Genomic DNA, 15462 nt, shown 5'->3' with positions numbered 1-15462 from the left:
GTTTCTGGTGGATGCTGGACTCCACCAGGGCTGCCCTTTGTCACAGAGTTACAGATTTCCAGGTGTAGCCAAGTGGCAGAAGGCTTCCACCTTGGTTGCCTCACAAACTCATCTCTGCTTTTTGCAGATGATGTGGTTCTGTTAGCTTCATCAGATGGTGGCCTTCAGCTTGCATTGGAGCAGATATGAAAAGTAGCACCTCCAAGTCTGAGACCATCTAACTCGGCCAGAAAAGGGTGGAGTTCTCACTCTGCGCCAGGTGCAGGTGGAGGACTTTACGTATCTCAGGGTCTTGTTCATGAGTGAAGAAGGAAAGGAGCAGGTGATTGACAGATGGATTGGGCTGGGGCTGCAGCAATGTGGAAGCTGTACCAGTCTGTTGTGGTGAAGAGAGAGCTGAGCATAAATGCAAAGCTATTGATTTACTGGTCGAGCTATATCCCTACCCTCATCTATGGTCACGAGCTTTGGGTAGTGACCAAAAGAACAAGATCACGGATACAACAGTTACAGTCATCCAAGAGGGGCTCAGAGTAGATGAGTCAATTGAGGTGGTTTGGGCATCTGACTAGGATGCTTCCTAGGTGAGGTATTCCGATTATGTCCTACAGGGAGGAGGCCCCGGGGTAGACCAAGGACACACTGGAGAGATTATATCTCTCAGCTGGCCTGGGACGGCTCAGTTTTTCCCCCAGATAAACTGGAGGTGGTGCCTGGGGAGAGGGAGGTCTGGGTTTCTCTGCATAGGCTGCTGCAAGAAAAGTGTAAAAAAAAAGGTACCAAATGTACTAAAGTAATGCAATCTCTCCTTTCATCTCAGACAGCAGTGTTGTAAAACTGGGGGTAGACTGCCTAAAACGTAAGAGCACCTGAAGTGTAAGAAATGTGAATCCAGAAAACACTCCCAATGAAAGAGTCTTCAAGTAATATGACTTTGTGCACTGGTATTTGTACTAATTGCCCATCCAAGAAGTCTGTACTCCAATTTTGAGAGTGATAATATAGTATTATATTTGTACTGTATTAACAGTGTGTGTTGTGTAAAAATTGAAAAAAGATGTCGGACGTTGTCAGTTGAATCAACAAAAATGACTACAGAGGTGTTTTCTACACCAAATCAGTTTGAGACAAGTGTTCTTTAGTTAACAGGAAGCTTCTCATTTCAATATAATATATTCTGATCTGATATAAGCCACAGAGAAGGGCCTGAATACTTATTTTTTTTAAGTGAGATTTTAGTTTTTGATTTTTAAAAATACATTTTTAAAATGATGGGTTACTGGGTTGTAGATTTTTCTGAAAAAAAATTCTTTAAAATGAAATCTGTAGTACCATAAAGTGTCAAAAAGTGTGGTTGATGATTTATTGCCATGTTCAAACCAGTGATCACTATACCCCCCTCATCATTTGAGTAGGATCACTATGTCAGTGTATCATAATGGAGAAGCAAACACATCCAGCACAAATGTGAAGTGGCCTACCTTTTGCAAAAATGTGGCCAATGCAAACCCTAACACCTAAAAGATGTAGGTGGTTGAAGCAGAAAGATTATGTTGTTTTAAGATTTTCTCAGCAGAGTATTATATTATTATAGGTATAAACCTTGTCAAAACAGGGCTTCTGTACAGTTTTATTCCCTGCATTTCCAGTGGTCAGCTTCTTTGCCCTGGCAGCTGGTCTATCTAAATAATTCAAATAAGGTAAACAAAAGCTTTAAAATTACACCAAAACTGATATCTTTACTAAAGTATTTTACTTTGGCCGTGTATCCTGTGTATCCTTTGTGCTACAGTGCTCCTTGAGACCAGGGTTTTTCTTATTTTCTTCAGTCAGTGATCACTAGTACAATGTCCTAGCTTTACAGAGTAACAGACTCTTTTTCCAGGCTAAAAGAAGATCTTCTAAATTAGTGAGATGCCACTTTTTCTCCAGCTTATGGGTTATCTGCTTTAAGCTGTGTGTTTGCGACTTATACCAGGGAGTCAAGCACTTCTGATCTGAAGGTTTCTTTTTCAGAGAAGCCCCAGTAAGGATGTGGAACTACTGACAAGATGAGCTTTCTCTGTGGGAGTAGAGTTTAGGTATCTGCTCTGCACTGTGTTGACACATGGCATTGAAGAGCATAATAATGAAGGAATTGTAGCCTTGAACTTAGCTACATCTCTTTCAGAAAGACAACTGTAATGATATTTATTCCCCACTGCTCTGTAATCCATTAATGCAAATATAAATGTTACTAAGAAATTATTAGACAGGAGGGGTTTTCAGGGAATACTGTTAAGTCTTCAGTTTCAATGCAATATGTCAGAACAAGATCCAGAGTATGATTAAAGTGGTGGGTGGGCTCCTTTACATTTTGAGAAATGCCAGTTGAATCTAATAATAAACAATGCAGTGTTGAGGCTGTCATTTTCAGCATCTGCATGGATGTTAAAATTACCCACTATAAATATTTTATCTAAACTGGGCATTAAATCAGATAAAAAAAACAAAAAACAAAGTCTGAGAAATCATATAGAATAAAACTGTTTTTTGAATTTTCCAGTTAGGGTGTACACTTTGTGTTTATGCCTCAAGTTCATGTTATGTTTTGTCAAGCCAAGTTTGCTATTGAAGGTTAAATTTTAAATTAAGCTCCCTGCCTTGTGAGTCCTGCATTGGGGTCCTCTGTCTTGCTGGCCACAGCACCACATTCACAGCTCAAAATGATCCCTATTTGGTAAATGTTAAATGGACTGGTACTTTTATAGTGCTTTTCTACTCTGGGTGAATGAGGCTTGCAGTAAAAAGTGCTCAATCTCACACACATTCATGTAAGTGCTTTTTTCCTGTAACTTGTCTTAACTAACATTTGCACACACACTCACCCTCCAATGTTTGCATCAGGGGCAACTCAGAGTTCAGTATCGTGCCCAAATATACTTTGACATGCAGACTGAAGTGGCTAGAGATTGAACCACTGACCTTCCAACTGATAGACGACTCACTTTACCTTCATTGTTTTCTGTCTGAAGCAAGTTTTTTTCTTTTTTTCCCTGTCATTTTGTTTTCCTTTAAGTTAAGTTTCTTCTGATTGGCTGCCCCTCATGAACATAAAGTTTGAACAGTGCACGTGAGGGGCTTCTGTGCTCACAGTTTGAGTTGTGTGTCTCAAATCATACTGATCCAAGAATGAAAAAACAAAAACAATCCTATATGAAACCCGAGCTTTTGACTTGCAGTGGATATTTAAAAGAGGCAAAAGCTTCTGACAGTTTAACCATGTATTTAAAGGAATAATTAATATGATAGTACAATATGTTTTCTATATCACTTATTGAAACAGACATTCATCTGGGGCTATGTAAAAATTTAAGTAGTCATGGATCTTCACTGCTGATCTGTCCGGTTACAAACTTTGCATTTCAGATACATTAGTAATCAGTGCAATTCAGAGATGTTTACTACCCTTTTTGGCAGTTTTCTGTATGCATACCAGTTGTAAATGGAGCGAGTGTTATATATGCTTAGAAAATGAAGATTCTGATTTTTTTTTTATAAGAAAAGACTGAAAGCCAAACGTAAACTTGCTTTGGAGTACTGAAGAAGATTAAAGTTGGAGATTGAAACTGATGTGCACTCTTTAAAAGTGAAATTCAAAGAAAAGTCCAGTTACTTCAGTTGACTATGTGTAAATACAACATGCATACCATGACCTTTTCTGTGACTTTATCTTTAGGAAAAGATCACAATTACTCAAGAGATTGTCTTCAAAAACTGTGAGATGAGCCTTTAAGTTTTCATGTAGTGCCACCTTCAGGACAAATCATTATTATTACAGCACAGTGTATTCTATTGTACATGTAAATGTAAAATGCTCCATATAATTATTAAACACACTATTCACCTAAAAGTACATATTTAATAACAAAGTGATGCATTCCCACACTAAATATGATAACAGCTGCATGCACAGACATTTATTCAGATCATCAGTAACACGTTTGTCCAACTAGCATCAGACTGAGAGTCTTCTACAGGTCAGTGGGCCAGTTGTTGTAGACAGACGGACACATGTACTGTTTCAGCAGCAGGTTCACTTTTTCCATATCTGCTCCCACAGCACTGTGGACAAAAGTGATGTAAAAAAGAGGCTGTCATAAGCAGATAGAAAGACAAAGAGCCAGTATTGAAGAAAAGATAAATTCTCAAATGAGGTCTTCTGATTTATTTACCCTCATCTGCAAGAGAACTAAAGCTTCAGTTCTATTACTTTATGGTAGCAACAAACCTTAATTATCCCTAGTTTTATTTGCCAATTTATATGCCAAGTTTTGCAGCCTGTTTGAGAATATTTTATTAAGAACAACACTTCCTCCAAGTCATATCAGACACTTTACTCTGCTAAGAGCAGAGTTAGGTTAAAAAAAAACTCAGTAAACATCATAAAAGTCAGTTGGACGTAACAGTCTTATCTCAGGCACTTTGCTGCATAAATAGAAAAAGTCCGTTTAGAGGGGTGCTGGGTATGGTTGTTAAACAGAAAGAAAAATGTGACGTAAAATATTTCAGTATGTGAGTGAGTCCTTCCTCCTTTTATACATTTAAGTGTAGCAACTATTAAACTATAAGTTGGTAACTGATTTCACTTTCTAATGAAAGCAAAAAAGATTAAGCTGTTCTATCACTAATGCTATAACATGTTTCACTGTTCTGAATGTGCCTGCAGTGTGTCGCACCTCTTCTTTACTCCTTGCATGCGGTGCAGAAAAGCACAGATCGAGGTGTGTTTGGCTTTAGAGCGCAGAAACTCTGAGTATCTGTTTGAGAACTCGATGTCTCCCAGCTGCCTCCTGCGGTCCAGACCTGAAGATATCAGCTGCCTGAAACACAATCACATTAAAATTCATGTCACTGTGGGGTTTTTTGTGATGCGTCTTCACAATTTTATGTTTATCTGTTCATTTTTTGTTTTTCAAAATGAAATAGTTCATTAAGCCTTATTGTTTTTATGTTCTGTGAACAGTTTTAACTGCAATTTAAAAAAGAAAAAGACGGAATGGAATAAACATTATGTCGCTTATTACAAAACAAATTATTTATGCTTTTTGGAAAATGTGCAAAAACTGCTTGTTACAGCTGCTTGGTGAAAACAACACTAATAGCCCTCTTCCACTAAAGCTAGCAAAACGCTTGCACAGTGTTAATGGGAAATAGGTGTGAGAGTCATGTGTGTGAACCAAAAGAGCCAGATTGTGGTCTACAAGCTAAACAAAATATTGCTCCAAAAAGTAGAGTGGCAGCAGAGTTAAGTGATATTGCAAACACTCACTCTGTATATCTGAGATCCAGCAACACAGAATCATTTTTTTTGCCAATAGGTGGAAAAGTCTATTTATTATTTTTGGTATAAACTTACATGATTCTAGCCTCAAGCAGAGCGTCTACAGAGTTTGGTGACAGAGACCATGGTGCGTTCAGAGGTCTGATCTGAGTCAGGAAATCTTCCACTTCATCCTGATCCCTGAGGTTAAATGACAGGAAGATAAATGTTCTTGAACTCTGTTCAGGTTTTTCACAGTAATCATAAATCTTCATGTAACTTGTAATTTTTTTTTTTAATTTTTTTTTTTTAGCAGAATTAATGAGATTTGCTGGGATGGGATGTTACCTGACAGGAAGTGATGTGGTGATGTGGAGGAGGAAAAACAGCAGGAACACTTGAGTGATACTGATGGATGACATCATGAGGATAATGATGATGATAATAATTTCCTGAGGAGATAAATGGATTTTTCACACCTTCTTCAGTATACTTTGCTCAGGTTTGTTTTATTAAGTTCTGCTTGTGACCTGCCTCTCATCCAACACCTTTGGGATGAACTAGAACATCATTGTTGGGCATCACTAATGCCATTTGTGTCTTGAATCAGAGTAAATCACCCTCAGCTACAGCACTGAAATTTCATATCATATCAATCTTTTGTTTTGTTTTTGTTTTTTGTGGCTCACATCAACTAAGCACCACTGTTTAAAGCAGGTAAACAAAAATGAAATGTGTATGGTGCTGAATATTGTTCTGACCATCCTGATGATGTTAAGTAGCATCGATCACACATGAAATGCAAAAAAGTGTCCATTTATGTATCGCTATGCACCTTTAAAGCCACATAGCTTTATTTCAATACACACATCTGCACGTCATTATCAAATACGTATACTTACATCATCCAACGGTTAGTTGCACAGATTATTTTGAATAAAAGCTTCAAATCTCAATTATTTTTTATTTTAAATAGTACATGCCTCAGACAGCAATAACACGGCTGGTGATTCTTTCTTTTACTTGCATGTACAGTGGAATGTAGATGATGGAAAAAAAGAGAATATAAGCACATGTTTTACAGTAAACATGTGGTGCCTACAGGGTGTGCACTATTGTAAGTATTGGAAAAATGGACAATCTTTTCGTCAGTAACAACTTAAATTACAGCCACCGTGTTTCAAATTCAGACAGAACACCTGATTCATAGAACAAAATGGTAAATGGATTGGCTCTTACTACTCTACCTGAGCACTGTCTTATCAAAAGACAATGAAATAAAAACGGAAACAAACCAAATGCAGTGATTTCTACTTCTTTAAAGAAAATACAACTAAAACCAAACTATGCCTATACTCAGCCAGTCACAGAATTTATAAAGTGGTTTTGTTGCATGTCTGAGAAGAAACTTCAGCTTAAATGAACAAACGCAGTACAGTCAATGCATTGTGAGACTCACCTGCACAGATCCTGCTCAGATCAACCCTGCAGACTGATGTCAGGGTCCACACCACCTTCTTTTGTACCCCCTCGGGTATCGACCTCTGCTAGACTTCACTCTGACTTTATTGGTCTGATTATTTATTCTGTCAACAGGTTGAGTTTGGAGTCAGATTTTCCAGCTGCTGCGGTGGCTTGTTGACATCCTGAAATCTTAATGATATGAGATCTGACTTCCTTGATGAGCTTTAATTACCTGCGAGAGCTGCATCCTGTTTGCTCACATGAAATCAGCAACGCGTCATTGTTGAGTATTGATCCGCAAGCACACATTTCTATCTTTTTATTATTGGGATTTGTGCTTCTGCCTGCCTCAGAGCCAACTACTAATTAAGAACTAGTTCAATAACAATGGACAAACATTCCTGTTGTTACCCAGCTTACAGAGAGCTGGTATCATGTCCAGGCCTCTGTTCCATTATCAGAGCTTCCGGGGTTTATTTTTCATATTCCAAGGCAATAAAGTCTAATGGGTGGTAGAATCTTCAGTGATCATGCCCCTCTCCTTTGGAACCAGACAAACCCCTTCTAAACTTTTAAGGGTCTTTTTTGATAAAGCTGAATAAGGAGCTCCTATCAGCCATGGTTACTCAGGGGACTTGCTACTATTTAAGTAGATGATGGCCTTACTGCCTGCATTGAGGTGGTTTTCAGCCTTAGCAAGAGGCTGAGATGGTCTTAGTCCTTCCAAGACTGAGGCCATGATTGTCAGTCGGAAAATGGTTGATTGCCCGCTCTTTAATATGGGAAAGAATTTCTCCTCAAAGTAGAAGAGTTGAACTTTCTCAGCATCTTGTTCATGCATGGAGCAGGAAATTGGCCAGTGGATTGGCATAGTATCAGTAGCAATGTGGATGTTGTTCCAGTCTGGTAAAGGGAGACAAATTATTGATTTACTGATTAAGCTATTTCACCCTGACCTATGGCCAGGAGCTGTGGTCATCAAATGAATAAGAATGGTGTCTGGACTAAGAGACGAGGTGAAGAGTTCAGTCATTCACAAGGGGCTCAGAGTAGAACCATTAAAGGAGATAGCTCATATGGTTCAGGCATCTGACTGGGTTCCTCCCTCTTGATTCCTCCTATGTGAGGTGTTTCAGGTATGTCTAACCTTTTGCTTTATTTGGTCTGGGTTTGTCATAGTTGAAGCACACGGGCAGGTTTATAACAAAAACAACCATAAGAAGAAGAAAAAACTTTATTTATATAGCACCTTTAATAAACTGAGTTTACAAGATGCTTTGTGAGAAAGGCAAAAGCAGAATACTCAAAGGGTTAAATGTGAACAAAAAGGCACAAACACACAAATACACATGCATACTCACATACACAAAATTATTTTTAAAAAAATAACAAAAATGAACTGAAGGATGAAAAACAAAAGATAAACGATCATCATATGTGATGCAATCACATAAAAGCAAGTCTGTAAAAGTTTGTTTTAAGAAGTGATTTAAAGAAGTTACTGATTCTGTGAAGCTTATCTCCTCATACCAAAGTTGAGGGGCCCTGATAGCAAAAGCACAGCTACCTGTAGATTTAAGCCTCAACTTTGTCATAAAGGGAAGAGCCCGTGTGAGGATCTAAAAATCAAACTTCCAGGCAAGCTTTAGAAGAGATGAGTAAAACCTTAAAATCAATTGTAAATCATACAGGAAGCAAATGGAGAAAAGCCAGAACTGATGTGATGCTGTCTGCCAAAACTGTTGAGAAGTTGAGTTGCTGCATTATGAATTGTTGGGGGGTGAGAAAGTCAATTTTCATTTATGAGAAAGAGGAAGATGTTGCACACTTGAGAAAATAAATGTGTTGATGAATTTTTTTATTTATTTTTATTTAAAAAGAAGAAGAAAAAAAAAAAAGCATTTCTCCAGGTCTGACAGGGTCACAAGATGATCATTCACAGCTTGAGCTACATGCCGTCTTTGCTGACAATGCCAGATGTTACAGCCAACTTGTTTCTTTTTAATCACATTACATTTTCCAGTAATGTAGTAATACAGTGAGTTACTGTACTACATTAAGTAAGAAAGAAAACAATCAAACAAACAGGCTTTTTTTCTTCCTGTGCACTTACCCTACACCAAGGAAATGTTGGAGCAGTCTACAGCAGAGATACGGTCAGAGAAATATGGTCAGGTCGTTTTACGGAGTGACGAGAAAGTAATGTAACAAGTAGTGTAACAAATCATTTTCTATGGTGAGTATTTAAGTAACGTACTGCATTACTTTTAAGAAAAGTAATGAGTAACATACAATATTACGTTATTTGAGTACCGACTCCAACCCTGGTTACAGCAAATCCAAGGGGCCTCTCACTCAGAGCCGTTACACCTGCGTTGATGACAGGCTAGACTATAGCTCCCTGACTCCAATTAGGTATTGGGATGAAATTTGCGGACCCACTGTCAGACCCTACACCGGTGTAGTGGGCCCTAGGTTCCTCCTGGTGTATGACGATGCCTGGCCTGTAAACTGTATGTATCTGCAGGGGAGTTAAAAATATTAATGAAAAATAAAGGCCTTATATTAGCAAAACAGCAGGTTAAACTTTGTATAATTATTCAACCAAGTCATTTCTCATAGATGTTAATCTGAAAGTGCTGTCTGAGTTCAACTTGTCTGTTTTATTAAACTAGATGTGGAAGGAGTCGGGGTCCCCTCTCCATCATCAAGGCTTTCTTTTCCTAATGTGCTAAAAGAGTTCATAAAAACTTTTGGCCAACATGGTTGGTAAGAGAGGAAAAAATCTGTTATGATGATAAATCACACAAGTCCACAAATGACCACATAGTAACTTATCTCAGACCAGTGAAAACAGAGCCAGCGGCAGCTTGTTTAGCATGCTAATCTAATGGCAGTCTCCCACAGTATGCATGTGCCAACAACCAGAGAAAAAGCCACCGGCCTCTCAGCTTGATAAGCTCAAGCCTTTGTGAATGGAACACAAACGCACCAATGAAATCTAGACATGCTATGGATTTTAGTGGAATCAAAACAAAGTCTGCTTCCTACCCAGTTTTGGCCACAAGATGGAAGCAAAAGATGAATGCAAACAGGTGAGAAGCTTTGAGATAAAAGGAAAGAGATCACTTTCACTTTGGTTTTAATTTAATTAAAATTTATTTTTAGATTTCACTGGACAAGCCCTGCTGGCCTTGCTCATCGTGATGGGATGCCACTGACTTACTTCTACTCCCACAGCAGTCGATTATCTTGTCAGTGGTTTTACATCCTCACTGCATATGACTCTGGACACTGTGGCTCCTCTGAAAATGAAAACTTCAGATCAGAAGTGCCTGACTCCCTGGTATAATTCATAAAAGTGCAATGGCATCTTGCTAATTTAGAAGATCTTCATTTAGCCTGGAAAAAGAGTTTGATGCTGTATTAAAAAGCCCTCCGTGACACTGGTTCATCTTACTGTTCATCGCTGACTGAAGAAAGTCAGAACAACCCCAGGTTTCTTTTCAGCACAGCACAAAGAGTCAGAGCTCTGTTGAACCGAGTATTTTTAACCATAACTAGTAATGACTTGATTAATTTTTTTGAACAATTAGAGAAAAAATATTCAGAAACATCTCACAGTATAGCTACTTTCAGTACTACTGATATTTAGACTTTCTCTGATTGATCTTTCTGAGTTAACTTCAAGTTATCAATCTCTCTCTATTAATGAACTAGATACCGCAGGACTTTAAGGTGGCAGTAATTAAACAATTACTTACAAAGCCATCGCTTGACTCTGTTGTCTTAGGTAATTATAGGCCAATCTCCAACCTTCCTTTTATTTAGAAAAAAAAAGTCTTGGTTGTAAAACAGCTTTCATCTGCAGAGAAATGGTTTATATGAAGAATTTCAGAATTCGACACATTATAGAAACAGCATTAGTGAAGGTTATGAATAATCTTCTTATGGCCTCTGACAGTGGACTCATATCTGTGCTTGTCCTGCTAGACCTCAGTGATTAAAGCATGTCATATGTATTGCTACAGTGATTTGAATCATATTTATCCAATAGACTAATTTGTTCATGTAAATGGGGACTCTTCTTCACACACTAAGGTTAATTATGGAGTTCCACATGGTTCTGTGCTAGGACCAATTCTATTTACACCATACATGCTTTCCTTAGGCAGTATTATTAGGACAGACAGCATACATTTTCATTGCTATATAGATGATACCCAGCTGTATCTATTCATGATGCCAGATGACTCAAACCAATAAGTTAGATTGCAGGAATGTCTTAAAGACATAAAGACCTGGATGACACCTGATTTCCTGCTTCTAAATTCAGATAAATCTGAAGTTATTGTACTTGGCCCTAAAAATCTTAGAAACATGGTGTCTAACCAGATAATTACTCTGGATGACATTCCCCAGTAACACTGAGGAATCTTGGTCCTTGGTCCTATGTCCTTCAGTGAACATATCTAACAAATATGTGGGACTACTTTCTTGCATTTGAGCAATCTTTCTAAAATTAGAAATATCCTGTCTCAGAGTAATGCTGATAAACTAGTTCATGCATTTATTACTTTTGGACTGGACTATTTAATTCATTATTAATATAAATGCTCCTGGAAAAGCCTTCAGCTGATCCAAACTTCTGCAGCTAGAGTACTGACAGGGGGGAGAGAGAGAGAGAAAATATTTTGCTCATATTGGCTTATCATTCGCTTCCTGTTAAATCCAGAATTGAATTTAAAATCCTTCTTTTCACATACACTTCACATTATACATAAGGCCTTGGGGGCAGGTGTGGTGTGTCACCCAGTGGTTAGTAGGTGAAGCTGCTAAAGTGGTCCCATTTGCCTCTTCACTTCTGCCTGCTCCACAATTTTATCTGCAACTTAGACATTGAGGGCTTTGGCGTGCGTGCATGTGTGTGTGTGTGTGTGTGTGTGTGTCTGTGTGTGTGTGCGCAGCTGGGTCCGGGCTGAGCCTTGGCCCCTGTGGAACATGGTCGTGGAGGGTGAAAGTCAGCTTTCCTGTTGTTGCCTCCCCCAGGATGTGCATACCTGTTGGTTCCGGGGTGCATGACCAGATATTTTGGCGTGGTTGTTGGTTCGCTCCCTTGGGGATTGCAGGCTGGGGTTGGCCCGGCTCTTCAGTGTGGGAGGGGGGCGCTGGTGGGTGTCGGGCAGTTCTCGTGCAGGGGTGACAAGAGGGACAAGGCTGCCACGTGATTGACTGATTATTTTGGGCCACAAGGGCTCCATCTAGGGCCTCCCTCTTTCTACTTCTTCTGGGGTGCACACGCGGATGCAATCGGGATGTGTGGCCTTGGGTCTTCAGAGCTCCTGGCGAACAGCCCGGGTCACCTGGGTCTTTCTGTCTGTCTCGGGGGCATTGTTTCAGCCTCTCACCCTCATTAAGTATGTTTCATCACACACACACACACACACACACACACACACACACACACACACACACACACACACACACACACACAAACACACACACCCCAAAACTGCGTAAGTCACCTTCCTTCCCCAGTCTGATGCTAAATTTGAAATTTAGCAGGTCATGTTGACCATGTCTACATGCCTAAATGCACTGAGCCGCTGCCACGTGATAGGCTGATTGTTTTTCTTACATCGTGTATGTACTATTTTCTATTTGTTTCCTAGAATTCAAGAAAAACCTCATAATTCTGAACATGTTGAAAATATTTTATTTCTTGATAATGCAACAGCTACAGCAGAAAGTATAAGTTACAGCTCAGATTACAGCTTGAGGTCGACTGATTCACTAGATTAAACTAGTTTTCAGTGTCAGATTAAACTACAGTGTTGGAGATTACTGTATTCCCTGTAAGCAGGAGAGGCTTTAAATTAAGAAATACTTCACAGAACTGGAACAGGGTCCTGTAAGAAGAAGGATCAAACTGGATTTAAAGATATGAAAGATGAACACTTAAGTTTTTATATGCTATATGTTCAACAAAACACTACAGATGATACGGTTACATTTTTCTCTACATATTCAAATATAATCTAGCTTTTTACAATTTTCACCTTCTGAGGTCCCGGTCACATCACCATTGTTTGCATAAGCAACATTTTTTTGACCAACATGCTGTCATGCAGCTTTTACATGACATATGCCTGCTTTTCATATCTTTTTTGTGGCATCAAATGACAGTCAGAAAGCAAAACATTCAGTGATAACACGCATAGTGATTTGGCATGTTATTCACGGCAAAAATCTTAATGTTAACCTTTGAGACAAGGAAGATAGTTTTAGTTGTGCAGTCACCCTGCTGTCCATGATACCATTAAATTCCCCTCATTAATTTTGTTTTTGCCAAGTTTGCAACATAGAAAAAGAAGAAAACCTCATTTTTGATCAGTATTTAAAGCAGCTAATTCCAGTGGAACTCGATTCACGGTGGAGTGCAGGAAATTAGCAGCAATATTCATGTCTAATGTTTGTGAATGTTGACTTGCCAGATCACACCACCAGATAAGATAATGTCAAAACATTAATGGCTCATCTTATTAGATGTGTGCCACCATCCAGCAACACATGTAGCTAGATAGAGTGATATCTCCCCCCTCCTGGCTGGTTGTGCTCCACACTCAGCTTCTTGACACCATGTAGATGATACTCTTAATGCACTGATTGTACTCACAGCTGTGTTTGTGAATACCCTAATGTGCTCAACATAGCAAGCGTACGTATGCACACTCAGATTCAGGAACTGTTATGACATCCAAAATGACAAGATGCTGGGAGTACAAAACCTGTAGATAACATGGTCCCAGCTTGACAGATACAGTGCTCACTACTTGACCAAGCGTGTGTGACCAGGCCTTTTATGTTTGCAGTGTAATCTAGCAGCATGCTTGGCTGGACAGTTTTGCTACACTGCTTGTTACCAACTGAATATGAAAGACGGGCTACTATGGTGGGTATGTTTGCAGTTAGCTCAGCAGGTATAGTATCAGTCCAGCAATGCAAATGAATTTGCCAATATCCAGTTAGACTAGTAACAAAACTAGGATTATGGAACACATTTCAATAATAACTAGAACTGGTTAAATGTAAATATTTGTTTACGCTCTCCTGTTTGAAAATCCACTTCAGTCATCAGTCGACCTCAGTGTGGACAAGTTTAAATGTATTTGGTTTGTGGTTTGTTTGGGGGTTTTACAGCAGAATGACAATACATCAATACATCTTTAAAAGCTAAATCAGCATGAGAAAGACAGCTCAGCTAAAAGGTCTTCACAGGTCCATCTGGTTCCAGTTAACAGAGGCCTGACCTCTGACCCAAGTTTACCAGCTTTCTGAATTCATGGTCACTTTTCCATGTGTCTACTTTAGGCTGGTTTCAAAGGTTTAGGAGCCCTGAAGGCCTCTGGGCTGAGTTACACCTATCACAGACACAAACTGCTACATCAGTAAACCCCTGCTGGTATTTGGTCAGATTAAAGATGAGGCTAAAGCTGAAAGCTGATTGGTAGGTGTTTCGGTATTTCATGAGCTGCTACTGGTTCCCTCCTCCGTCAGTTTGAGTCCAGCTCAACATCAGCGAAAAGGAAACAGGAGTGCTGGTAAACACACAGACAAAGAAACCAACATCTACAGTCTGGCATTCCAGAGTTGATGCTCGTTTTCCTTTCTGAGATAAATTATTTTCCACATTACTGATTCAAAAAGTTAATTCTCTGGGGAGATCATGATGTTTTAATCTAAAAAGGACAGATATCTGTTAATAAAATTAGACCTAAAAAGACCTTCACCATGAAGCTCTTTTGAGGATAACATAACAGTTGAGGCTGCCACACATAGACTTCACGATCTACAACAATCTTGTGCCCACAGTGAGCACGCTCAGTGATGCTCGCTGAAAGTTTTTAGAAATGAAGACTTCTCTGTAAATGTTCTCCTCTGAGCAAGTGGATGAATATCAACACTGGGCTGTACAAAGAAGCTTCGTTCAACACAAACACAATTACACAAAAAAAAAACAAAAAAAAAAGGAAAGAAAAGCATTTCTCACAGTAAGATTAGCTCATTTATCCACAATGTTATTTACTATGAAAACTGTAGATAACCTGTGTATAAACACTTACAGCCAAATAAAATTGTAGACAGCCCTTTCTATATCCTTTGTTTGCAGTGTTGCCCTAATTTTTTCACCTGTGATGCCGTGAACAAAGATACTTAAGAAATTAGTGTCTAACAGCTATTCAGATTTTTTAAGGCATAAATTCATTAATAGACTAATGCTCAATTTTTGTTATTTACATTAAAACAGTTTGGACAATTCAAACTATTACACCAGCTCTTGATTCTTGTGTTTGGTTTCTAAATAATTACGGTCAGAAATCGCTTAACATTCCCGCACTTCAGGAAGAGAAGTTTCTACAGTGCAGGGTTGCAACGCTTCACACACACTTTAAGCTGAGTGAATCCACAGAGCTCAGCACAGGATGCTTCCACATTACAGATATCATCCAGTATTAATGCTGCTGTGACCTTTAATGCTACAGACAGTGTTGCAGGAGATTACTGTCTGTAGCTTTGGAATATGCGTTTTAGCTACATGTTATTACTTTTTAGCTGTCTACATACATGGCATCTCTCACTGTGAGGGACATTTTTATAATGCATTTTATTTTTGCAAAAATACTGCAATGGCTATA

Source organism: Archocentrus centrarchus, chromosome 6, assembly GCF_007364275.1.
Source record: "Archocentrus centrarchus isolate MPI-CPG fArcCen1 chromosome 6, fArcCen1, whole genome shotgun sequence".
Taxonomy (NCBI): Eukaryota; Metazoa; Chordata; class Actinopteri; order Cichliformes; family Cichlidae; genus Archocentrus; species Archocentrus centrarchus.
Note: the sequence above shows the minus strand (reverse complement) of the source record.